This window comes from Saccostrea echinata, unplaced genomic scaffold (genome assembly GCF_033153115.1).
Source record: "Saccostrea echinata isolate AGI-Se365-2 ecotype Australia unplaced genomic scaffold, CSIRO_AGI_Sech_v1 ptg000001l, whole genome shotgun sequence".
Lineage (NCBI taxonomy): Eukaryota > Metazoa > Mollusca > Bivalvia > Ostreida > Ostreidae > Saccostrea > Saccostrea echinata.
Window position 1 is genome coordinate 12,158,221 of NW_026889750.1, and position 25,716 is coordinate 12,183,936.

General features: G+C 33.5%; 2 pseudogenes; one reads left to right on the plus strand and one right to left on the minus strand.

Moving 5' to 3' along the window:
• The first annotated feature begins 8,605 nt into the window (after positions 1-8,605).
• On the plus strand, positions 8,606-10,409 carry LOC133194844 (uncharacterized; annotated as a pseudogene).
• Positions 10,410-11,116: 707 nt separating this feature from the next.
• On the minus strand, positions 11,117-12,100 carry LOC133194852 (uncharacterized; annotated as a pseudogene).
• Positions 12,101-25,716: the final 13,616 nt, after the last annotated feature.

Here is a 25,716-nt window from a genome sequence, read left to right on the forward strand (position 1 = left end):
CTTAAGACACCAAACTTTCAGGAATGATAGATAATGATAATTACGTTTGCAAAATTAGTTTCAATCCGTCAGCTGTTACTACCGGTTGTCATGGGAAGTAATAAAAATAATTAAAAATTTCAACTTTTCTCTTTTTTAATAAAACTTGCATTACCTTATTGTATCTTTTCTACTATTTCGAAATATGTTGGTCACACTGGAAAAAAAATGACAACTTCCGGTTATGAGAGAAAATCTACATAATCTGAGTATTTTACTTTTCCATAAATATATTTTATCGATAAAGTACATGTACTTGAAATGATTTTAAAATATGTTATTCAGAGTGCAAATGTCTAGAGTGTCCTCAAATATCTTTGTAAAATGTACTTCCGGTCGCGCGCTTTTCTCTCCTCAAAATGAGAAGTCAGAGCGAGATCTCGGAAACGTTACAAGATTAAGACACCATACTTATATGAGTAATGTACATTACCTTATTTCCATGTTTAGTTTGCTCATAAATACTGCTTACAGATAAAGTATTTGAAATAATTTTTTTATATATTTGTTGTAGATATTGCAATTGTCTACAGAAACATCAGATATTTTTATAAAATTCACTTCCGGTCGCGTATTTTCCTGTCCTCAAAATTAGAATTTATTCTCACAATTCCTCAGCAAAAGTAAACGACTGGAGTCTAAAACTTTCAGAAGTGATTGTCAGTCACCAGTTTATTTACATCGTGTAAATTGTGTGTCGCCATTTGTTCCAGTCGTAAAAGAAAATGGTGCAAAAAAGTGAATTTTTCATTTTTTTGTATCTACAGCAGTTTTAGGCTTATACCGACGTTAGAAAGGACATTTTCCACCGGAAGTGCCGATTGAAAAACCAGAAGTTGTCTCAAACATGAGTATTTCATCATGAAAACTTGTAGGGATGATCAGTTGTGTATAATAAAGATGCAGAATGATTTTTTTATTCGTTTGGAGCTCTTCCGGTCTTGACAGGAAGTAAATAAAGGAAATAGGTAATTTGGAAATGAAGATATTTCATTTGTTTTTAACTTTATTAACATATACTTGGAAGGTTTGATATAACCTCCATTAATCATTTAGAGTTATCTAATTGATAAGATTATTATTAGAAAGAGTCAAGAAAACGGAAGATCTGTTATTGCCGAGGCAATAAGACTCTAGTTAAGGTCTTCCGTCTTCAGCAGAAGACCTTCTTGTTATTATGTGGCCCCGAACGATGTCGGGCGACATATTGCTATTGTACGCCTAAAAACATTGTCCGGGGATGTTCTTGCAGAATGCTTGGACTATCTTTCTGAAACTTTCCACAAAATACGATCATTAGTTGTACTCGTGCAGTGCATACTTTCAGTTTCAAAATGGCTACCAATGCCATGGAAACGTGCGAAAAGTGAGGAATTTTGTCCGTGAGTGTTCTCACTGGTTCCTTGAACATGACCATTACTTGTAGTTGTGCGATTCACATTTAAAATTTTTAAATGGTCAATCGTTGCCAAGGAAACAGGGAAAAATTGAAAATTCTTTATCTTCCATTTTTTCAGTAAATGCTCAAGCAATCATTTTGATTCTTTGATGGATGATTCTTTGCATTGTGTCAAAGTAATTTCTATTTAAAAAAAAAAACGGAATTAACCGCATATAGATACCATAGAAAAAAAACCCCCAGAAAATAGGTATTATGCTCACATATGATCTCAGAGGTGGCTTGGACAATCTTGATGAAACTTTACAGAAATTATAATTAGAAACTCTAGGTGTGCAGTCAACATTCAAAATTTTTCTAAATTCCTACAGTTGCCATGGAAACGGAGAATAAGTGAAAATTCTTTAATTTCCAGTTTTCTCAATAACTTCTCAATCAATTTTTGGAAACTTCAAAGTTTTATTCCTTCTTCTGGATCAAAGTGGTTTCCGCAAAAAAATTGGATTCGATTGCAGTAGGTCCATCGCTTCAGCCACGGGACCGAAGTCGTATTTTGGTTCATATTAGTTTTGTAATCGAGTGTTCTCGTAGATGGCTTTCAAAATCTTAATAAACTTTCCAGAAATAAAAATTACCAACCCTAGTTGTGCATCCAATTTTTTTTTATTTTTTCAAAGTTTGTCGTTGAAACCAGGTAAGGAACAAATGATTGAAGAAAAGTCGCGGTCACAGGACCATTGTATGCTATCAGAAGTTTCTTTTAAAAAATCATTTTTCCACTTTTTCCTCCGACGATTTTGTTTTTTAATATATTTTTTAAGATTTATAAAGCTATAGGTCTATCTACAGATTTAAGACACATTTGCAGGTTCTTAGTACGAATGTCCAAAAACGTTCTATATACGTTTATTTCTTTTTTTTATCAAACTATAAATTATTAACATTATGTTTACTACCTATATATAAGAAGTTGTCAATGTTCAGTAACTATGTGCTATGGTAATACATACTAGAGAATGCAGAATGAACCTCCTTGATGAGGAAAAATGACTATTTGTTTATTTCTAACCTGTTAAACACTACAAATTATTCACTTTTATTTTCATTTATACTCGTAAGAACTGTTAATTTGGCGTGAAAGCACTTGGTTTAACACGGGGTGTGTTTCGTGTGCTAAAAAAACCTCGGAATGAGGTAAAGAGGACGGAATACCTTCGTGATGCAATTGCAAGAAATTTATAGAAAAAAAAAATCGGTTGTATTCTAAACGATTAATAAAAAGTATGTTTCTGATAAGTCTCGTTTTTCTCTGGTAAATTTTTTTTGGTTGAGTAATGCTTTATTTTCGCATGCAGTTTCCAAATAAGATTCTGTTAACTAATAAATAAACACATTTACTAAACATCCCCTCCCCCATGCACACACGCGCGCGCCTCAGCCAGAGTAAGAAGCAACGTAGAATATTTCTCTTAGCCCGAAATCGACCTCAGATCGACTTAGACCATTTCTAATAAAGCCAGTTCGGGGCGACATACGCTATTGCTTGCAAAAGCAGACTTTCTAGTTCTTAGGTTTCTTTTCCACAGTTATTATTATTATTATTATTTTCTTGCCGATTTTGTGCACGCGAGTTCTCGAAAACGGCTCGCACGATTTTTATGAAACTTTCAGGTCTGGTAGAATATTGTAAAAACTAGATACATCTTTTTTATTTTGATGACGTCACTTCCGGTCCGAAGATTTTCGTGATTTAGTGATTTTTGGAGGGACATTTTGTCCGCAAGTTTCCTAACAAACCACTTTTCACAGGAACATGAAACTTACATTGAAGATAGAACAACATATATAGATTTCTAGTACTTTGTTCACTTCCACCGGAAGTGCCGCACGTCAACGCTTGCTATGGCCAGAAAAAAGTCATACCAAGAATATAGAACAAAAGTATCGTAGAATTACAGGACCTTTCCAATGATATCATGAAAATTGGGCTTGTCCCTAAATAAGGCATCTAGAGGGACCGGACCGAAAGTTTTTTCTCAATATTTCAAAAAGCATTGAGAATTTGTAATAAGCTAGTGCGATCGTCAAAAGACGTCAAATGACGTCACTTTCGTTCAAACAAGAAGTAGTCAAAAAATTGCTTCTTTTCACAGATATTTGCATTGAATTGAATTATACAGGTCACAGAGGACGTCCGACCTTATTTCTTATCAAGTTTCGTCACCTTTGACCACTTCCGGTTCAACCGTAAGTAGCCAGAAATGACTTATTTCTGCAGATATTAACATAAAATGAAGTGATTTACTTCACCCAAGACTTCCGACCTAAATTTCTGTCGATTAGCATCACTTCAGGTCAAACCGGAATTCGTCATGAATTACTTTATTTCACGAAAATCAGCCTACATTTCAATCAAAAAGATATACTCAATACAAACGACAGCATTTTTCGTCTAGGGACCTTCATTTTAATGATTGCTCTACCTTCCTTTACCCATCTTATAAGCAGTGATACTGAAAATCAGAAGACCTACACGTTGCTTTGCAACGAGCTATGCTCTAGTTAAAGGACTTATCGCATGTTTCTAAATTATTTGAAATTAAAAACGTAAAACGTTCCTTATGACCACAGTTTATAAATTTTGTGTTTTTACTGCTGATAAACCGCGGTAATTAACCAATTATTGACTCAGATGAAAACCCCTGAATTAAAAATCTAAGTTAATTAGATAGCGATCACGTGACCCTGTGACGTCATAGGCGACAATGGCTGATCAGCTCTTCACGTAAATGTTACTAAAATATACGCGATACAACCTGGATTTTCTGCGTTATGGACAACCAAATCACTGATTTTATCGATATGAAATTTCATATCCAACCTTATATTTTAGAATTGTCAGCAAGAAATAATCTGAAAAATCCGTTAACATTGTAAAAATACATGTAGCAGCGACGATAGCGAGGGAGACGCGGCGAAGACGAAGAAACTCGCCATCACAATACAATTTGATTTGTCATTTTATCTCATGTATTAACTTATTTGATTCACAAATTTAATATTGCATAACTTTGTTATTCTTCGTTTTTAGCATAATATTAATTCATGCAAGTATGCTTTCATGTGTTTTGTAAAGGATGGCGGTCTTGAAAAATCATTTTCCGATCACGAAACATTGCCGTAATCAGACCTACAGATTCTAAATGTTTGGAATAAAAAACGAAAATATCTCAAAATTCTTATACCTTAGGACTAGTTAATGTTTCTATAGTAATTGAAAATCACGGTAGGAATTAATTTTTTCAGCATTTTTCATAATTAAGCTGCATTTGTCGTTGATAACTTCGTAAATAGTGTGAAACTTCTCATCTCCCTATCACTGAATTGTCGCCTATGACGTCAGAGCAGTATTTCGCCGAAATCCGACTGAAATATGCATATTGCCGTATTTGAATTTCAACTCTCAATATCTCTTAAAATATGCTTTCAACAACGTTTATTGTATTCAGAATTTTAATAAACAAGGTTGTAGATAATATTTTTCATAAAATTAAGATTTTTGAAAAATCATGCGATAAGTCCTTTAAGGTCTTCCGAGTTACTTCGGAAGACGTTATTGTTTTCCGTCTGTTTTCTATTATTAAGACCTTATTGTTTTCCATCTGTTTTCTATTATTAAGGTCTTTCGACTTCCTTCGGAAGACCTTATTGTTTTCCGTCTGTTTTCTATTATTATTATTAAGGTCTTTCGACTTCCTTCGGAAGACCTTATTGTTTTTCGTCTGTTTTCTATTATTATTATTATTAAGGTCTTTCGACTTCCTTCGGAAGACCTTATTGTTTTCCGTCTGTTTTCTATTATTATTATTATTATTCTTTTTTTCATAGTACACGCCATATCTAAGCTATGCGTGGTTCAATTTAAAAGATTTTTACAGGGACGATGCATCATGAATATATCTCCAGGGGTGTCCCTCACTTTTTTGAAATTCACTTCCGTTCGCGATTTTTGGGGAAAATTGTATTTTTTAAATGGAATTTTGTCCGTTAATTTTCTCAAGAACGGCTAAAGATATGAAATTGAAACTCACTGATGTGATAGAGCATCAAATGGAGATATGGTGATCGACCTTTATTTTTCGTCGTTCGTACTTCCGGTCGCGAACGGAAGTGAATTCAAAAATGTTAAATTTGCAACTTTTTTGTTTTTCAATATTTTTCTTTGAAATTTACAGGGTTAATAGAGAGTCTTCTAAGAATTCTATATATGTTTTCATCATTTTGATTGATGCATTTATTGCAAAGATATGACCGATCCAAACTTTCTCGTATGTTGCGGGTAAGAATCCTGCTTGGGCGGGAGATTGTTTTTCTCTTTTTTCAGTTGTAAATAATATTTTTCACCGTGAAGACATGTATGATGGTTTTTATGCTTTTAAAGCTTTGTTAAGAGAGATTTTACAGAAATCCTTTAATAATTATGATCTATGTTGAAAGAATGTGTTACCTAAACGCAAACGAAAAATACCTTCAATAAAGTATTAAATGAAGTGAGATAGCATAGCGTTCTGGAGAAAAGTTTGGTCGGAAAACCACTTGTTGCCCTAGCAACAAGAAACGCATCTAGTTATTATTATTATTCTTTTTTTCATAGTACACGCCATATCTCAGCTATGCATAGTTCAATTTGAAAGATTTTTGCAGGGACGATGCATCATGAATATATCTCCAGGGGTGTCCCTCACTTTTTTGAAATTCACTTCCGTTCGCGATTTTTGGGGAAAATTGTATTTTTTAAATGGAATTTTGTCCGTTAATTTTCTCGAGAACGGCTAAAGATATGAAATTGAAACTCACTGACGTGATAGAACATCAAATGGAGATATGGTGATCGACCTTTATTTTTCGTCGTTTGTACTTCCGGTCGCAAACGGAAGTGAATTCAAAAATGTTAAATTTGCAACTTTTTTGTTTTTTAATATTTTTCTTTGAAATTTACAGGGTTAATAGAGAGTCTTCTAAGAATTCTATGTATGTTTTCATCATTTTGTTTGATGCATTTATTGCAAAGATATCACCGATCCAAACTTTCTCCTATGTTGCGCGTTCGAATCCTGCTGGAGCGGGAGATTGTTTCTCTCTTTTTTCAGTTGTAAATAATATTTTTCTCCGTGAAGACATGTATGATAGTTTTTGCTTATTTTTTTAAGCTTTGTTAACAGAGATTCTACAGAAATCCTTTAATAATTATGATCTATGTTGAAAGACTGTTACATAAACGCAAACGAAAAATACTTGCAATAAAGTATGAAATGAAGTGAGATAGCATAGTGTTCTGGAGAAAAGTTCAGTCGGAAGACCACTTGTTGCCCTAGCAACAAGAAAGGCATCTAGTTATTATTATTATTATTCTTTTTATCATAGTACAGGCCATATCTCAGCTATCCGTGGTTCAATTTAAAAGATTTTTGCAGGGAAGATGCATCATGAATATATCTCCAGGGGTGTCCCTCACTTTTTTGAAATTCACTTCCGTTCGCGATTTTGGGGGAAAATTGAATTTTTTGAATGTAATTTTGTCCGTTAATTTTCTCAAGAACGGCTAAAGATATGAAATTGAAACTCACTGACGTGATAGAACATCAAATGGAGATATGGAGATTAACCTTTATTTTTCGTCGTTCGCACTTTCGGTCGCAAACGGAAGTGAATTCAAAAATGTTAAATTTGCAACTTTTTTGTTTTTCAAAATTTATCTTTGAAGTTTACAGGGTTAATAGAGAGTCTTCTAAGAATTCTATGCATGTTTTCATCATTTTGATTGATGCATTTATTGCAAAGATATGACCGATCCAAACTTTCTCCTATGTTGCGGGTACGAATCCTGCAGGGGCGGGAGATTGTTTTTCTCTTTTTTCAGTTGTAAATAATATTTTTCTCCGTGAAGACATGTATGATAGTTTTTGCTTATTTTTTAAAGCTTTGTTAACAGAGATTCTACAGAAATCCTTTAATAATTATGATCTATGTTGAAATAATGTGTTACATAAAAGCAAACGAAAAATACCTTCAATAAAGTATTAAATAAAGTGAGATAGCATAGCGTTTTGGAGAAAAGTTTGGTCGGAAAACCACTTGTTGCCCTAGCAACAAGAAAGGCATCTAGTTATTATTATTATTATTCTTTTTTCATAGTACGGCCGATATCTCAGCTGTGAGTGGACGGATTTCAAAGATTTTTTCAGGGATGATACATCATGAAAATATCTCCAGATTTGTTTTTCATTTTTTGAAAATTCACTTCCGTTCGCGATTTTTAAGAAAATTGTATTTTTTAAATGGAATTTTGTCTATTCATTTTCTCGAGAACGGCTAAAGATATGAAATTGAAACTCACTGACGTGATAGAGCATCAAATGGAGATATGTTGATCGACCTTTTTTTTTTCGTCGTTTGTACTTTCGGTCGCAAACGGAAGTGATATGAAAAAGTCCTATTTTCAACTTTTTTGTTTTTCAATATTTTTCTATAAAATTTACACGATTTATAAAGAGTCTCATAAGAAGATTAAATATATAACGTGTTTTAAGATTGATCAACTCATACTCTAGATATTCGTCATTTTTCACTTCGAAGCGGTGGTCCTTGCTAGCGCAATGGTTAGCATGTTGGATTTTATGCTGGCGACCCCGGTTAAATCCTCAGAATGTCCGTACTAATTTACTTTTTTCAGCTTAAATATAACATTTTATCTTCAAAATGATGTCTAGTATTTACATTTCATGTATGAATACAGCTACAGATACCGGGAATACATAAGCTAAAACTGTTACCTTTTGAGAAAGGAATAAACTTCTCTGATGACATGTTATGGCTGATTCAAACTGGAGGAAAATTTTTTTTCGTTTCCTCCCTGTTTTTTCAATTAAAGTGACATTTATTTTCGTACTTTTCACCGATGTTTAAAAGGTTTGTTTTTACGAAGTTTATTGAAAAAATGTAATAATGATGGTTTATTTTTGAAAACCTGTAGTACTTGAATACATTCGAAAATTTGACATTTAGGTATGTTTCCAATTTGGTATAGGCCTACACAGTCTCGTAAAATCTCACTTCCGGTAAACTACTTCCGGAGACAACTTGGAGATCGATATATAGTGCAATTATAGTAGATTGGCGGCGTATACGGTTATAAGATGTTTCGCTTCCCAACCAGCCTCGCATTGGCGAAGAAATGGGAAAAACTTTGCAGGTATGTATCATCACTTATCGTATCTTTGACCTTTGTCAGCTGTTTGTACGTAGAATGCTGTATACATTTCAAAGCATGTATTAATATATGACTTTTTAAAACGTTTATTAATAAAACAGACTTAAGGATAGAAGCATGATCCCTCAGAATGACAGGATCTGCAGCTGTCACTTTGTAGATGGTGAGAAGAGTAATGGCCCCACCCTCTTCCCATGGAGTTGTGGAAAAATGTTCAATTTCCCTGATCCGAGCAAAATAAATAGGTACTGTATAACAGGGCTACTTTTATATAGTGTAATAAAACATGATTTTGTTTATATGTTTTTCTGATAGTATGAACAATCATGTATTAACTGATTAAAGCTAAGTTTTCAGTGCATAAAATGTTACATTTTAATTTTGTTCAGCTTGTCGAGAACCGAAAAAAAAGAGATAAAAGAAAAAGCAGTCTCTGAAGACCAGTGTGAATCTACTGCAATGTCATGTCAACCATCACACGTTTCTCTAGATCACACCTATCAGGCTTCATCAGTTAAAAGAAGAGAATCAGGTAAATATGACAGCTGTACACACAAATCAGTGACATAGTAGCAATAGCATTCACCTTATTAAGAAATTAAAAAAATGTCTGATAGAATATATTAAAACTTGGTGTCTTTGGCATTTTACCTGGTACATGTTTTAATTCTTATTTGTAAGTCGTTATATGTACATTTTACATGTATTCACCAGAACCTGAGGCGTGAGGTTGAGGAACTAAGAATACAGGTCAGGATGATGTCAACAAAGCGAGCATTCAGGATTGGTGATATCTTAAGTGATGAAAGGAAGGTACGTTTCGGAAGATAAATAGTATAAATATATCAGGTATTATATTACATATATATTATAGTATAAATAGTATATATAAGATAAATAAGTTTAATTTTGTAATCATTCAATATAGACAAATTAAATTTCAGCTATAAAAACCTTGCTAAAACGTTTAAATTTATAGTTGAAAATCTCCTTTCATAAAAATAAGCTATGATCACATATGTCTTTGAACACGATACTTTGCGGTTAAGTATTTTCATTTCAGTTTATACGTTTATTGTGATAATGGGCCAACTGCTGGACAGTTCATCAGCCTGTGATAAATGACTGGATAAGTGCTAGAACATGCAATGCCAGGAAAGAAAATAAATCTGCTTATATCTTGTAAAACTGTTTATATGAAATACTGCTGGACAGTATTTTCATGGGCAAATAAATTTGAATAATAAAAGAAAAAAAAACATTCTTGACACTGTTTTGATATAGATGCTGATGTACACAAGTCTACGTCCTGACATGTTTCTTGCCATTGATGAAATGATGCAGAGGTTCCAGATAAAGTATATTGATGGATGGACACCATCTTTCATTTCGTTGACTGACCAACTGTTGATGACTTTAATGAAACTGACAATGACCACCCCATTTTTGGACCTAGCTGAGAGGTTCAACACTAGTGCGTCATCTGTAAATAACATTGTAACTTCTCAGATTTGTGCATTGCATGAAGTTTTATATGAAGGACTCGTAGAGAGTCGCATTCCTTCTCTCCAAAAGTGCAAGGGGTCTATGCCTGTAAGTTTTGGGGATTTCAGTTCATGTAGAATAGTACTTGATGCGACGGAAATCACCCAGGATGTTCCAGGGAATGACATGAGATTGCAGGCCAGCACATATAGTTGATACAAAAATTCACACACTGTTAAAAGTGTTACAGGTGTTGCACCAAATGGTGCTTTGGTATTTATTAGTAATTTGTACCCTGGCAGCACATCCGATGTTGCAATAGTAGAACATTGTAAGGTCTTGGAACAGTTAGCACCAGGTGATATGATCTTAGCAGACAAAGGGTTCACTATTCACAAGTTGTTGCCCCAAGGAGTACATTTAAATATTCCTCCCTTTCTCACATCTAAATCCCAATACACCCCCAGTGAGGTCCAGCTATGTAGAAAAATAGCCAAGTCTCGCATACATGTTGAAAGAGCAAATGAGCGCATTAAAAATTATGAAATTTTAAGGCATGTCCCTCAGCAATTTAGATACATTTCTACAAAAGTCTTTCAATTATGTTGTATTGTTAGAATTAACAATTCTAATAATATAATTCTATAATTCTAATAAAATATAATATATTTGTCACATTTTTAAAGAATAAGAATTTTCATTGGTGCTTCAAACATTAAAACACAATACTATGTATTTATTACAAATTTATAAGTAATTTGTTCCTTACAATAAAGTGAGAAGGCTAATTATATGCCTTGAGGATTAGCATTATAAATTAAAACAGGAGGAGAAACTTTTAACAATTGTTACATGGGTACCTAACTTTATCAAAACATATATATTGGAGTTATTAAAAATAATTTACATTTTCAAAAAAATACTTAATATACACTATTATTACCTAGGCAGAAATCATTTACTTTTTCAATATATAGCTTCTGGAATGGTCATATTCTTCGCTGAGAAGGGCATTTCACCTCCAGAATTTCTGGCTTAACGTTTAACATCTCTAACATGTCGGCTAGTCCTGGATTCTGATAGCTGAATTCAAATGCAGCTGGGCGACGAATGAGTCCATCGGGGCTTGACCAAAGAACCCCATTACAGTGTAGCCAGATACCTTATAAATAGTATTATAAAGTTACAAGATAACATTATAATGCAACACTCCGAATATTGTAATATTGTACAAGAAGACTTGTTATAAACATAACATCAAAACAGTATATTCATACTCATTATCTTCAACTTCAGTTTAATAACTGAATTTTAAATTCTCTCAAGTACAATTTTTTTTATTATTATTTATTTGCCTTAAAGAAATTGACATTTTGCTTGATTTATGAAAGAAAAATACCAACCTGTTGGCTCTACAACTGCATCCCCAAAGGTTTTGTACTTTTCAATGGCGACTTTTTCATTGCACATCCCCCAAATAATAGCATCCTTTTTTGACAGATCATAAGCTGAACATAGTCTTTTGTATACGGAGATAGGATATCTATTAAATAAGGAGCAAGAACATCTGTTGAATAAGGATCAAATTTTCAATATTTTTGATTAGATTAACTGCTTTTACATGTATTATTTAATTACATGTACATATAAAGGCATATAACTACAGGTATACCTATTTCTCTTGATCGCTGCCAAAACACAACCAACGTTTGATGCTGTTAATCTATTCTTCCTAACAGATGACCACATGCAATTTTCTTTTTGACCAGTGGTAAGAGAGGCAATCTACAAAAGTCCTTAAACTTAAACAACATTCATATTAAACAGAATACTTTCAACTCACTTAACAACTTTTTTGTCTTTACCTGTTGGATTTGTTGCTCATTAATAATTAATTTTTGCTTCATTGCTTCATCCAAGCAATCGGATTTTTCGCAGAAATAAATTCCTGGCTAGATATGAAGTCTTCAACTAGAGGCACTGAAAGTGTGGGTACAGGCGGCTCAGGGGATAGTATCCAATGCATTGCTGTTGATTAAATTTAAAAAAATTTAAACCCTCATAGAAAAATAAGGCAAATACTCAATAACCCTGTATTAAACTGCAGTTACATTACCAATTATTAATACCGGTATAAATGTTTAATATTTTTACAAACTTATTTTATTCACTACTTCAAATAAGTGTGGGATTTCAATGTATACAATGACATGTGAAAAGAATGTACAAATAACTCCTTCAGAGTAAAAGAAATAGGTTTAAACATATAAAAGTGTATTATTAAAAGTTTAATACAAAAACAAGAACAAAAAAAGACAAGAACAAAGCTAAACATGTAAAAGACCAAAAAGCAAAAAAAAAAAAAAAAAAAAAAAAAAAAAAAAAAAAAAAAAAAAGGAGAGAATGCACATAAAAATGACAGAATTTCAGTTCAATGTCAAATACACCGTGAAATACCTGAAGTCCTAAAGGTCACAGCGTTATTTTATATAGTTTAGTAGATGCGTTTGTGAATTTATATATATATGTATGCATTCTATCCTATCACATTATAAATTTTTAAAAAGTATCAATAACAAATAAACTTGTAAACAATGTGACAATAAAATAAAGCATCAGATTCACCTGAAAATCTCCCCACAGTAGTCAATTTCTGATATAGGAACTCCCTGTCCCTATCATTGACTGGCCTATTTGTTGCCCTAATAATTTTTGACAAAGGTTAAAAAATAGAGCAAAATAAAACACTAAATGGTTCTACATATACACTGTACCATGCAAAATAATTAAATCTGATACTTTAGGTACATTACATATTATCATTCACTACATACTGTAAATTGAAATAGAAGTTAAATGCATACATACATGTACATACATAAACACACACACATATATATATTGCACATTAGTAAATGTAGTAATCCTGAGCTAGCTAACCTGTAATTTACAAATCTGTCTGCTGCAGGGAAAAGGTCCTCCATTGTGTTGGTTTGTCGAGGTGGGACCGACTTTGGATTTTTCATCCAAGACTGCCGAACATCTGTCTTGGAGACATTCTTATACCTGTTGAGAATTAAATACCTGACATACATACTTATTTTATTGAAATTTGTTTAGAACTTGTCCATCAGGGATTGAAAAGAAGTTACATATATTTACATGCATAGCATATTTTATTATGCTTGTAGGTCCATCGAATGCTTTAAAATAAATTCAATAGATTTATAAGTTGTTTATTGACTAAATAAATTTAGATTAGATTACCCATAGAGAAGGAGGCTAGCCTTATGGTGGCATTTATCCTGCCCATTAACACACTCACAGGTGCTGTTCTCCACATTATAATTCGTTCCAAGACTAATCTATATATTAATATCCATTTGCCCAATATAAGATAGAAAACGCCATCGCACTATTTACTGCACACCGGCCGACATGTTTGTTTATCTCCAAAACTGAAATCTCGCGTAGTCTCGCGTAACACTGTGTAGGCCTATTACAACATATTTTTTCAGCAAAGAGTCGGTCGGAAGACCACTTGTTGCCTTAGCAACAAGCACGCATCTAGTTGTTATTATTATTTTTCATTTTTATTTGTTTGACCTTTTCAAATCGCGATATCTCAAAAACTACTCATTCATTTTCAGCCAAATTTTCAGGAATGATGTGTTATTTCATCTCATTTTGAAATATTGAAAAAGTTTGGAAAAATTGACTTCCGGTCGGGAATTATTACGATTTTTTACTTTTCCACTAAAAATCTAGTTAAGGTCTTTCGTCTCCAACGGAAGACCTTATTGTTTTCGTTCGGTTTCTTTTTCCCTATTATTATTATTTTTCTTACCGATTTTGTGCACGCGAGTTCTCGGAAATGGCTCAGTCGATTTTCACCAAACTTTCAGATCTGATAGATATTCATCTGAACCTTGTCGGAAATTTTCGTCATTGATAACGTCACTTCCGGTCGTGAGATATGGACGATTTTCTGATTTTCAGAGGGTCGGCTTGTCCTGGCAATCACTCCTAAACGACTCAAGATACTGAGTTGAGATTTTCAGTGAAGGTAGAGGAAGGATTGTAGATGTGCTTTTTTGAGTTTATATCTTCCCAGCGCAAAAGGCGCCGAAGCTCACCAGGGCTCGAAAAATAGGCTCACAAGCATCTCGCAAAATTTGACAAGTTTTCTTTCATATATTTATACCTTTAAATATTTTGTTAATATATATATATATATATATATATATATATATATATAACAAAAGATGTGTAAAATCAAAAGACCTTTCATTTGATAGAAATAGAAAAAGGGGCTGCCCCCTCAAATTTGGGGCTCAGAGGAGTCAAAAGTCTTTCATGTATAACTCTTGAACGATCAATATTTTGTTATAAATTACTCAAGCAAAAATGTTCATCTTAACGATTTGCAACTACATGTTTTAAAATTTTGATCATATGTTACGTATTATGGGGCCATAAGGGACCAGAACTCTAAATCTTTGAAGCTTTATATCTCAAAAAGGGAGAATATTTTAATAAGCAATATTGAACAAAAGATGTTCAGAATAATGTTCTAAACAATATGCAAACTTTCAATTTTTACAAAACGGCCCCATTAAGGACCTGAAGGGCTGGCCCCTAAATATTTCACTTCAGCATTTCTCCAAAACAAAAATAAATTTCTGAATAGTTGTTGAACAAAACGTCTTCAAAATCATAAGACCTTTCATTTGATATCAAGAAAAAGGGCTGACCCCTCAAATTAGGGGCTCAGAGGGGCCAAAAGTCTGTCATGTATAACTCTTGAACGATCAATATTTTGTTATAAACTCTTGAAGCAAAAATGTTTATATAAACAAGTTGAAACTACATCTTATAATATTTTGATTATATATTACGTAATAAGGGTCCAGAAGGGGCCAGAATGCTCAATCTTTAAGGCATTATATCTCGAAAAGAGGGAATATTTTTATATCTCGAGAAGAGGGAATATTTTAATAAGCAATGGTGAACAAAAGAGGTACAGAATAATGTTCTTAACAATATGCACCCTTTAAATTTTTGCAAAACGGCCCCTTTGAGGACTTTAATGGCTGGCCCCTAAATATTTCTATTCAGCATATCTCGAAAACAAAAACAAATTTCTAAATAGTTGTTGAACAAAACGTCTTCAAAATCTCAAGACCTTTCATTTGATATCAAGTATATGTTTTGAAATTTTGATCATACGTTACATAATAAGGGACCGAAATGGCCCAGAATGCTAAATCTTTGAAGCTTTATATCTCAAAAAGGGAAAATATTTTGATAAACAATATTGAACAAAAGATGTTTAAGATAATGTTATATAAATCAAAAGAATGAAATCTAATGAGGGAAGTCTTAATATCATTATCTTCTATTGAATATCTTAGTCAAAATCACATCTCATCTTATCAAAAATCGGACGGAAGACCTTCTCGTTGCTCGCAACGAGATCTCATTATTATTCTTTTTTTTCTTACCGATTTTGTGCAGTTCTTGGAAATGGCTCAGTAGATTTTCACGAAACTTTCAGATCTGATAGATATTGAACTGAACCTTATTGGAAATTTTTTATATTGATGACGTCACTTCCGGTCGTGAGATATGGACGATTTTCTGATTTTCAGAGGGTCGGCTTGTCCTGACAATCACTCCTAAACGATGAAAGATATTGAGTTGAGATTGAGTTGAGATTTTCAGTGAAGGTAGAGGAAGGATTGTAGACATGCTTTTTTGAGTCTATATCGTCCCAGCACAAAAGGCACCGAAGCTCGCCAGGGCTCGAAAAATAGGCTCATAAGCATCTCGAAAAATTTGACACGTTTTCTTTTATATCTTTATACCTGTAAATATTTTGTTAAAACATATGTAACAAAAGTTGTGCAGAATGATACGAGCTTTCATTTGATATCAAGAAAAAAGGGCCGACATTCTCCTATTAAGGGCTCAAAGGGGCCAAAAGTCTTTTATTAATAACTCTTTAACGGTCAATATTTCGCTATAAATTACTGAAGCAAAAATGTTTATCTTAACAATTTGCAACTATGTTTTATAAAATTAGGGTCATATATTACGTTAAAAGGCGCCATAAGGGGCCAGAATGATAAATCTTTGATGCTTTATATCTCGGAAAGGGGAAATATTTTGATAAGGAATATTGAACAAAAGATGTTCAGAATATTGTTCTAAACAATATGCACCCTTTCAATTTTTGCAAAACGAACCCAGTAAGGACTTGAAGGGCTGACCCCTAAATATTTCTATTCTACATATCTCGAAAACGAAAAGAAACTTCTGAATAGTTGTTAAAAAAAAAGTCTTCATAATCACAGGGCCTTTCATTTGATATCAAGAAAAAGGGGCTGACTCCTCAAATTAGGGGCTCATAGGGGCCCAAATTTTTTTTATCTTTAACTCTATAACGATTAATATTTTGTCATATAGTACTGAAGCAATAATGTTCAACTTAACAATTTGTAACTATATATTATGAAATTTTGATCATATATTGCGTAATAAGGGGCCAAAAGGGACCAGAATGATAAATCTTTGATACTTTATATCTCGGAAAGGGGAAACATTCTGATAAGCAATATTGAACAAAAGATGTTCAAAATAATGTTCTAAACAATATGCACCCTTTCAAATTTTGCAAAACGAACCCAGTAAGGACTTGAAGGGCTGACCCCTAAATATTTTTATTCTACATATCTCGAAAACGAAAAGAAACTTCTGAATAGGTGTTGAACAAAAAGTCTTCATAATCACAAGGCCTTTCATTTGATATCAAGAAAAAGGGGCTGACCCCTCAAATTAGGGGCTCAGAGGGGCAAAAATTCTTTCATCTATAACTCTTTAATGATGAATATTTTGTTATACGTTATTGAAGCAAAAATGTTCATTTTAACATTTTGCAACTATATATTATGAAATTTTGATCATATATTGCGTGATAAGGGGCCAAAAGGGGCCAGAATGATAAATCTTTGGTGCTTTCTATTTTGGAAAGGGGAAATATTTTGATAAGCATTATTGAACAAAAGATGTTCAAAATAATGTTCTAAACAATATGCACCCTTTCAATTTTTGCAAAACGTACCCAGTAAGGACTTGAAGGTCTGACCCCTAAATATTTTTATTCTACATATCTCGAAAACGAAAAGAAACTTCTGAATAGTTGTTGAACAAAGAGTCTTCATGAGCACAAGACTTTTAAATTAATATCAAGAAAAAGGGCTAACCCCTCAAATTAGGGGCTCAGGAGGGACAAAGACCTTTCATCTATAACTCTTTAATGATCAATATTTTCTTATAAATTACTGAAGCAAAAGTGTTCATCAAAACGATTAACAACTATCTATTATAAAATTTTGGTCATATGTTATATGTACGTAATAATGGCGACAAAGGACCACAATGCTATATCTTTAACGCTTTATATCTCGAAAAGGAGGAATATTTTGATTAGCAATAGTGAACAAAAGATGGTCAGAATAATGTTCTAACTAATATGCACCCTTTCAATTTTTTGTAAAACGGCCCCATTAAGGATTTGGAGGGGTGGCCCCTAAATATTTCCATTCAACATATCTCCCCAACGAAAAGAAATCTCTGAACAGGTTTTGAACAAAAAGTCTTCAAAATCACAAGACCTTTCATTTGATATCAAGAAAAAGGGGCTGAACCCTCAAATAAGGGACTCAGAGGGAGCAAAAGTCTTTCATCTATTACTCTTTAACGATCAATATTTTGTTAAAATTACTGAAGCAGAAGTGTTCATCAAAACAATTTACAACTGATCATACGAGGGGAATTTCAAAAGTTCTGGCAACTGGTATATAAAATTAATAATAAAACTACGTTACGGATTAAAATGACTCTGTTACCACTGTAAAGCTTAGGCAAATATGCATTAGTAGTGACGTCATTTTACATTCAAAATGACGTATAGATCTGATAAAATGACGTCATAATTAGGTATTTTGGGCGTAAAAATGACTGATAAGGAGAACAATTTTTTTGTTGAACAAAGAGCGTATTGCAAAATTCGCTCATTGCTTGGATTTAAGGCAACAGAAATAAAAGCCGATTTATATGTAGTATATAGAGAGCATGCTCTTTCATATCGAGCAATAGCAAGATGGGTAGTTCAATTTAAAGAGGGTAGAAAATCAATTGAAGATGACCCCCCCCCCTTCGGGGCGTCCAGTTTGTGCATATGGCGAAAAAGAAATCGTCGCTGTTCAAAATACGATAGCTGATGATGCTAGATATACAGTTGAGGAAATAGCAGACTTAACTAACATTAATTCGTCAGCAGTTTTTCGTATTTTAAAGGAAAACTTAAAGCTTAGGAAAGTCTGTGCTAGATGGGTGCCGCATCTTCTCTCGGAAGAGCAAAAGCGCATCCGGGTAGAAATGGCTTCACAGTTACTAACAATTTATGAAGATTGTGACCAAAGGCGAATAAATAAGATTGTAACTGGTGATGAAACATGGATATATTTTTTTGAACCGGAAAATAAGCTCAATAATAAAGTTTGGATCGGTGAAAATGATACAGGGCCTCAAATTGCACGCAGAAACCGGTCTGTCCGGAGAGTAATGTACGCCTAATTTTTTGATTCTAAAGGCCCTGTTGCTCAAGTTCCGGTTCCAGAACACAGCAGTGTTACTGGTCAATTCTATGCAGAGAATGTCTTGTCTCAGGTTGTAGAGCACTATAAAACGACCCGACCAACAACCAGTACTAGAGGAATAAAGCTCCTCCATGACAACGCACCTGCCCATAGATCAGAGGTAGTAACCAAATATTTAAAGGAAAATGGTATTGCCGTTTTACCACATCCACCCTACAGTCCTGATCTAGCTCCATGCGATTTTTGATTGAATGCCGTTATCAAAGAAGCCCTCCGAGGACGGCGATTTGAAAGTCGTCATGCAGTCGGAAGTGCCGTATTCCAGTGTATGAAGCGTATACCGAAAGAGTACTATAGAGCAGCATTTTCCACGTGGATTTCAAGACTGAAAAAGTGTGTCCAGGTCAACGGAGACTATTTTGAGGGATTGATATAATTTAATTTATGATAATGACGCTCATTAATTTACCGCACACCAGTTGCCAGAACTTTTGAAATGCCCCTCGTATATTACATCATAAGGGGTCACAAGGGACCAGAATGCTAGATCATTAACGCTTTATATCTCGAAAAGGGGTCATATTTTGATAAGCTATATTAAACAAAAGATGATCAGAATAATGTTCTGAACAATACTCATCTTTTAAATTTCTGTCAAAAAGCCCCATTAAGGACTTGAAGGGTTGGTCCTGAATATTTCTAAACAGCATATCTCAACAACGAAAAGAAATCTCTGAATAGGTCTTGAACAAAACTTCTTCAAAAACACAAGACCCTTTCAGTTGATATGAAGAAAAAGGGGCTGACCCTCAAACTAGTGGCTCAGATGGGCCAAGAGTCTTTCATCTATAATAGCTCTTTGATAATGGTATATAAATCAGAAGAATGAAATCTAATTAGTGAAGTCTATATATTATTATCTTTTAACAAAGATCACAGTCAAAATCATATCTCATCTTAACGAAAAATCGGACGGAAGACCTACTCGTTGCTTGCAACAAGATCTCATCTGGTTATTATTATTTTTTCATACCGATTTTGTGCACGTGAGTTCTCGGAAACGGCTTGCTTGATTCGCATGAAACTTTCGAGTCTGACAGAACATCAAAAAATCTATGACTTTTTTTTTGATGACGTCACTTCCGGTCCGAAGATTTCCGTGATTTAGTGATTTTTTGGTAGGGTCAGATTGTCTGCAAGTTTTCTAATAAACAATTTATCACAGAAACCCGAAACTTTCAGCGAAGATAGAGCAACATATGTAGATTTGTAGTACGTAGTTCACTTCCACCGGAAGTACCAAACGTCTACGCTCGAAAAAAGTCATTTCGATAATTTCAAAATTTCTAACACGTTTTCTACAATATTTCTTTACCTGTAAATATTTTGTTAAAACATGTAGAGCAAAAGTAATGCAAAATTATAAGATCTTTCATGAGATCTTTGATATCATAGAAATGGGCTGGCCCCTAAAATAAGGGGTTAAGAAGGACGAAAAGTTTTTTCAAGATATCTCAAAAAGAATGGTTAAATTTGTAATACATCAAAAAAGCAATGTTGTTCAAAATCACAAGTAGCAGCTAGTGACGTTGTCAAAATACGTCGAACGACGTCACTTCCGTCAAGAGAACGTCCGACCGTTTTTTTCTATCGAATATCGTCACTTTCAAGCACTTTCGGTTTAACTGGAAGTAGCCAGAAATGACTTATTTCTGCATATATCAACATTAAATTTAATGATTCACTTCACCCAAGATTTTAGACCTAATTTTCTGTAGATTAGTGTCACTTCCCGTCAAACCGGAAGTAGTCATAAATTGCTTTATTTCACAAAATCAACCTAGATTTTAATCATAAAAGTATACGAAATCAGATCAACATCGTTTTTGGTCTGGAACAAATGCTAAACCTATCTTTACCAATTTTTCAAGCAATGATACTGAAAATCAGACGGAAGACCTACTCGTTGCTTAGCAACGAGCTTTGCTCTTCTTATTATTATTAAGGTTTTCCGTCTTCACGGAAGACCTTATAGTGATTCTACTGTTTCTTATTATTATTATTAAGGCCTTCCGTCTTCACGGAAGACCTTATAGTGATTCTACTGTTTTTTCTTATTATTATTATTCTTATTTTTTTTTCTCAAAAATTTTGTGCACGCGATTTCTCAGCAACTCTTCAGTGGTTTTCAATGAAATTTTCAGGAATAATGCGCATCTATAGGAACTTGATACATCTGGGAGAAAATTAAAAATTCGCTTCCGGTGCCAAATTATGAACAATTTCTGATTTTAAAATGAAATTTTGTCCGTGAAGGATCTCAAGAACGTCTAATTTAAAAGTCAAAAAATAATAAGAAGAACTAGAAACTCATTGTGAGCAAAGAGAGGTCTTCCGTCCGAATAACCATCCTAATATTATCAAAAAATATTCAAAAACAAAAAAGTTGAAAAATTCTACTTTTTTAATTCCCTTCCGGTAGCGACCGGAAGAACTGACGACGCACAAAAAGATAATTCTGTTAACCTATAAGTCATGTACAATTATCTCCAAGTCTCCAGTGAATTTTTTTAGACGTTCTTTAGATCCTAAAAATCACTGAAGTGTTACTGAAAAATCGCATGCACAAAATTTTTTGAGGAAAAAATAAGAATAATAACTAGATAGTCGTTGCGAGCAACGAGAGGTATTCCGTCCGAATAACCATCCTTATATGTGATATTCTTTGCATGTTAAATTACATAATTTTATATATTCTTATAGTAAAGATGCCTAAAATAAAATATGGGTCTTTCAGAATGCAAGGATTTTAAAGATTTGTTTTAAAAAATGAAAATAGCGCAGAATTCGAACAGGGGAAAAAACGCTAAATATCATTTATAAAGATGAAAACGTAAATTTAAGTTAGAAAACGAGAGAGAAAATTCAGACATAATCGGGATTAAACCCAGATCGCATGCGTGGAAATTCAATATGGAAACCACTACACCAGATTAATTTTACTATCCATCATCGATTTTTACTTTGCATCATTGACTGAAGTAACAAACGTCAGGGAGGTTGAATTTTTTATTATATAGTGCGGAATTATAGAATGAGGGTTAGCTAGGCAAATTTTGTGCAAGCAGATTCAATCGGAATTCGTGACTTGAGTTTAAACAATAACTGTTAGCAGAAGAAATAATCTATTACTGATGAACTGATAATACTGTTTACTTCCTTTATTCTTTATGTATTCAACTTTTTATGCCCACAATTCCATATACATGTATTTCATACAGACATGTCCATTTAATCTTTTTCTGCACTTCTGTATCAGACCATTTGTCTGCCATAAAAGGGTCACGATACATTATTTCGCGCCAAACATCACGAGTAAATCTTCGCGCCTTTTCTATGAAATGTATGTTCTAATGAATGGTTTCAATAATCATATATATTATTGCATGTACCGTACAAATTACTAATTTTATTGCATTTGGAGGTCGGAGTATTTATGTTTTCAAAGACAGATTATCAATTTCCAAAATCTGCCAGATCCATCAATTCCTGTACATTTCATTGATCATTGGCAGTTTCCTACAGCAAGACGCTCGACTGTCTTCTTAAACTCTGACCAGCTCGTTGGAGTTTACGGACAAAACCGCCATTTTGAACCCTGCATCAGATTTTAAAATGCGAATATCTAGAGTTTGAATTTATCAATTTCAAAACAAATTATACATTAAGCATTTTCAGAAGTGTCTCTATTATCCCTAATAACATCAATGAAAAATATTGAAGAACAAAAAAGTTGAAAAGATCGTTTTGAAATTCGCTTCCAGTAGTGACCGGAAGCAAGGACGACGCACAAAAAATTGGCCAGAACATCTACAAGTCATGCTCAATAATCTTAGATATGTCTCTAGTTTGTATCTTTAGTCGTTCTAAAGGAGTTGCGAAGACAAAAATCCAATTAAAAATCAGAAAATTGGCCATTTCTGATGCACAAAGTTCATATAATTGTCCCTTATCTCTGAAAAATTCACTGAGAACCACTGGATAGTTTTTGAGAAAACGCTTGCACAAAATATGGGAGGAAAAATAAGAATAACAATAATAACTACAGTACCAACCAGACCCAACCTGACACCTAAGCAGTCCCAGAAAGCAGTCCCCGGGACTGCTTTGGGACCGCTCTGGGACCGCTGTGGGACCGCTCTGGGACTGCTGTGGGACTGCTCTGGGACTGCTGTGGGACTGCTCTAGAAAGCAGACCCAGCAGTCCCTGGGACTGCTTTGTTCACTCATGCATGAAAAAGGTTCTGAGTGACATGATAGCTCCGCCCCTTGTGTATTCTGAATTTGCAGGCTCCCTGTTGTTGTTTTGTTTACTTTAGCAGAGAGGTGTTTAAGATAAAGAATTAAAAAAAAATCCACGATTTCTTATAAAATTTTAATAAGTAGAGATAGATATACATGTAATTACTAAATGTCTTCAGGGGCTGTAAATTTACACAATTGTAGTCTAGAATTAATTTTAAAAAATGAAAGTAGTTAAAAGGGAAGTCAGGAGATGGCTTTTATCCCTTAAATTAAACTTTAATACAGGTGTTTGAAAAAAATATATCTAGGCCTATTTAATTAATCAATGCTAATTAAAACTTTAATACAGGTGTCTGAAAAAAATATCTAGGCCTATTTAATTAATTAATATATGCTGTCAAGTTACGGTATGTACTCAAAGTTTGCATTAGCACTATTTAAAAAAACAAACAAAAAAACAAACAAACTTGTCATTACAGTAAGATATTCAGAGGGACGTACTGTTCTGGAATTTTTTCTTTTAAATTGAAAAAGCTAAAACCACATGCTAAAAAAAAGAGCATTCCATGCTATTTTTTTACCGCACTCAAATAAAACCTAATAATTTATTAAATGACCATGAAATAAATTATTCTACCATTCTTCAGTCATTTAAACAATGTGAACAATTATTGGGGAATTTATTTATGAATTTGTTTTTGATTTATAAACAAGATATTAAAAGAGTAAATTTATAATCATTTTAAAATGTTGGGAATTGTGACTTATTTCTTATTTGTTTTGTTTGTGTTTTCCTGGCCGATTAATAAAAAGCAATACAAATGTATAAAATGGTGTCAACACCTGAGGTTTCAATCGCCTTCGGGCATGATTAGTAGAAAGTCAATGAATGGTATCACTGTTACACATCACTGAACATGCTGGTCAACAATGACACTAATTTCAATTTAGGTACTGCAAAAAATTTTCGTTTCAATAAATGTGTATAAATTTATTTCGGGATTAATTAATTTTGAACATAATCTGAGGGTTCCATTCGCGTGATTTACAGATGTACACTCGAACGTTTATATAATAAAAGTATTATTGTTTTCTGTTACATAGAGAATCTAACAACAATCAAATTGGCAAGTCAGTGAAAATAATCATGACTGAAATATAATACTCAAAGAATTTTTCAAAAGCTCCAATACTTAAGAAAAATGCATTCAGAGTATAGTATGGGAATCGGCCTTGCTCTATAATTATAAGGTCTATTTAAAGCTAGTTCTGATAGAAAATAAATAACTCAAGTTTAATTTCCTATAAAAAAAATAAATATGGAAACCAATATCAATCACAGTAAATTAAGAAATCGATTTATTTTGGTGAAAAATTAATATACCACATAACTGTGTTTAAATATTCGTGTTATTAGTAGGTGTGAACGTCTTCTTCGTTCAATATTATTTGTTTCTATATGCGTAGTGTGATTTTCTTAACAGTTCAGAAATGACTGTCGCATGAGAATTGATACTACTTAGAAAGAAATGGATCATCAATTTCAACTGCCTTTTATAGCTACATTGTTTATTGGTAATCTCATTTCTGAGTAAGCTCCGCCCATTAAATTAATTAACCCCGCCCACTGGGACTGCTGGAACTGCTTTCTGGGACCGCTGGGACTGCTTTCTGGGACCGTTGGGACTGCTGGGACCGCCGTGGGACTGCTCTGGGACCGCTGTGGGACTGCTCTGGGACTGCTTTGTGTCAGGTTGGGTCTGGTTGGTACTGTAGAAACTCATTGCGAGCAATGATAGGTCTTCTGTCCGATTCTGAAAATAAAAACATTAATTCAAGCTTAAAAAGTGATAAAAGAAATTCAGCTACTCTGGAGATTTAACCCTGGTCGTCAGCGTGAAAATCCAACGCGCTAACCATTAACCATTCACTTTTATGCATCACTTCCTGTCACGACCGGAAGTAACGGCGATACATGATTTTCATACGATTCAAATAAACTGATGACTGACTATCGGTCCTGAAAGTTTTAGACTTCAGTGGTTTACTGTTGCCGAGCAATATTGTGAGAACAAATTCTAATTTTGAGGACAGGTAAACAAGCGAGCGGAAGTGAATTTTATAAATAAAAAAAAAAAAAAATCTCTAATGTTTCTCTAGACATTTGCAGTATCTACAAAATGCATAAAAACATTTGAAGTACTTTATCGATAAGCAATATTCATGAGAAAGTTAAATATCGAAATAACGTAGTTTATCACCTAAAACCGGAAATTGACGTTTTTGTGTCCGGTGGAATCTAACATATTTCAAAACAGCGAAAGAGATGCAATAAAGTGATGCAAATTTTAATTTAAAAAAGAAAAGTTAAAATTTTTGATTTCTTTGATCACTTCCTGTGACGACCGGAAGTTACGACTGACGCATTTAACCAAAATGGTTTTGCCTTCTCCTCAAGGTCTGTAACTCAAAAAAATTTGGTGATTTAATCTTTTTACTGTTTTTGAGATCTCGCTCAGACAATTTCTCATTTTGAGGATAGAAAAACACGCAAC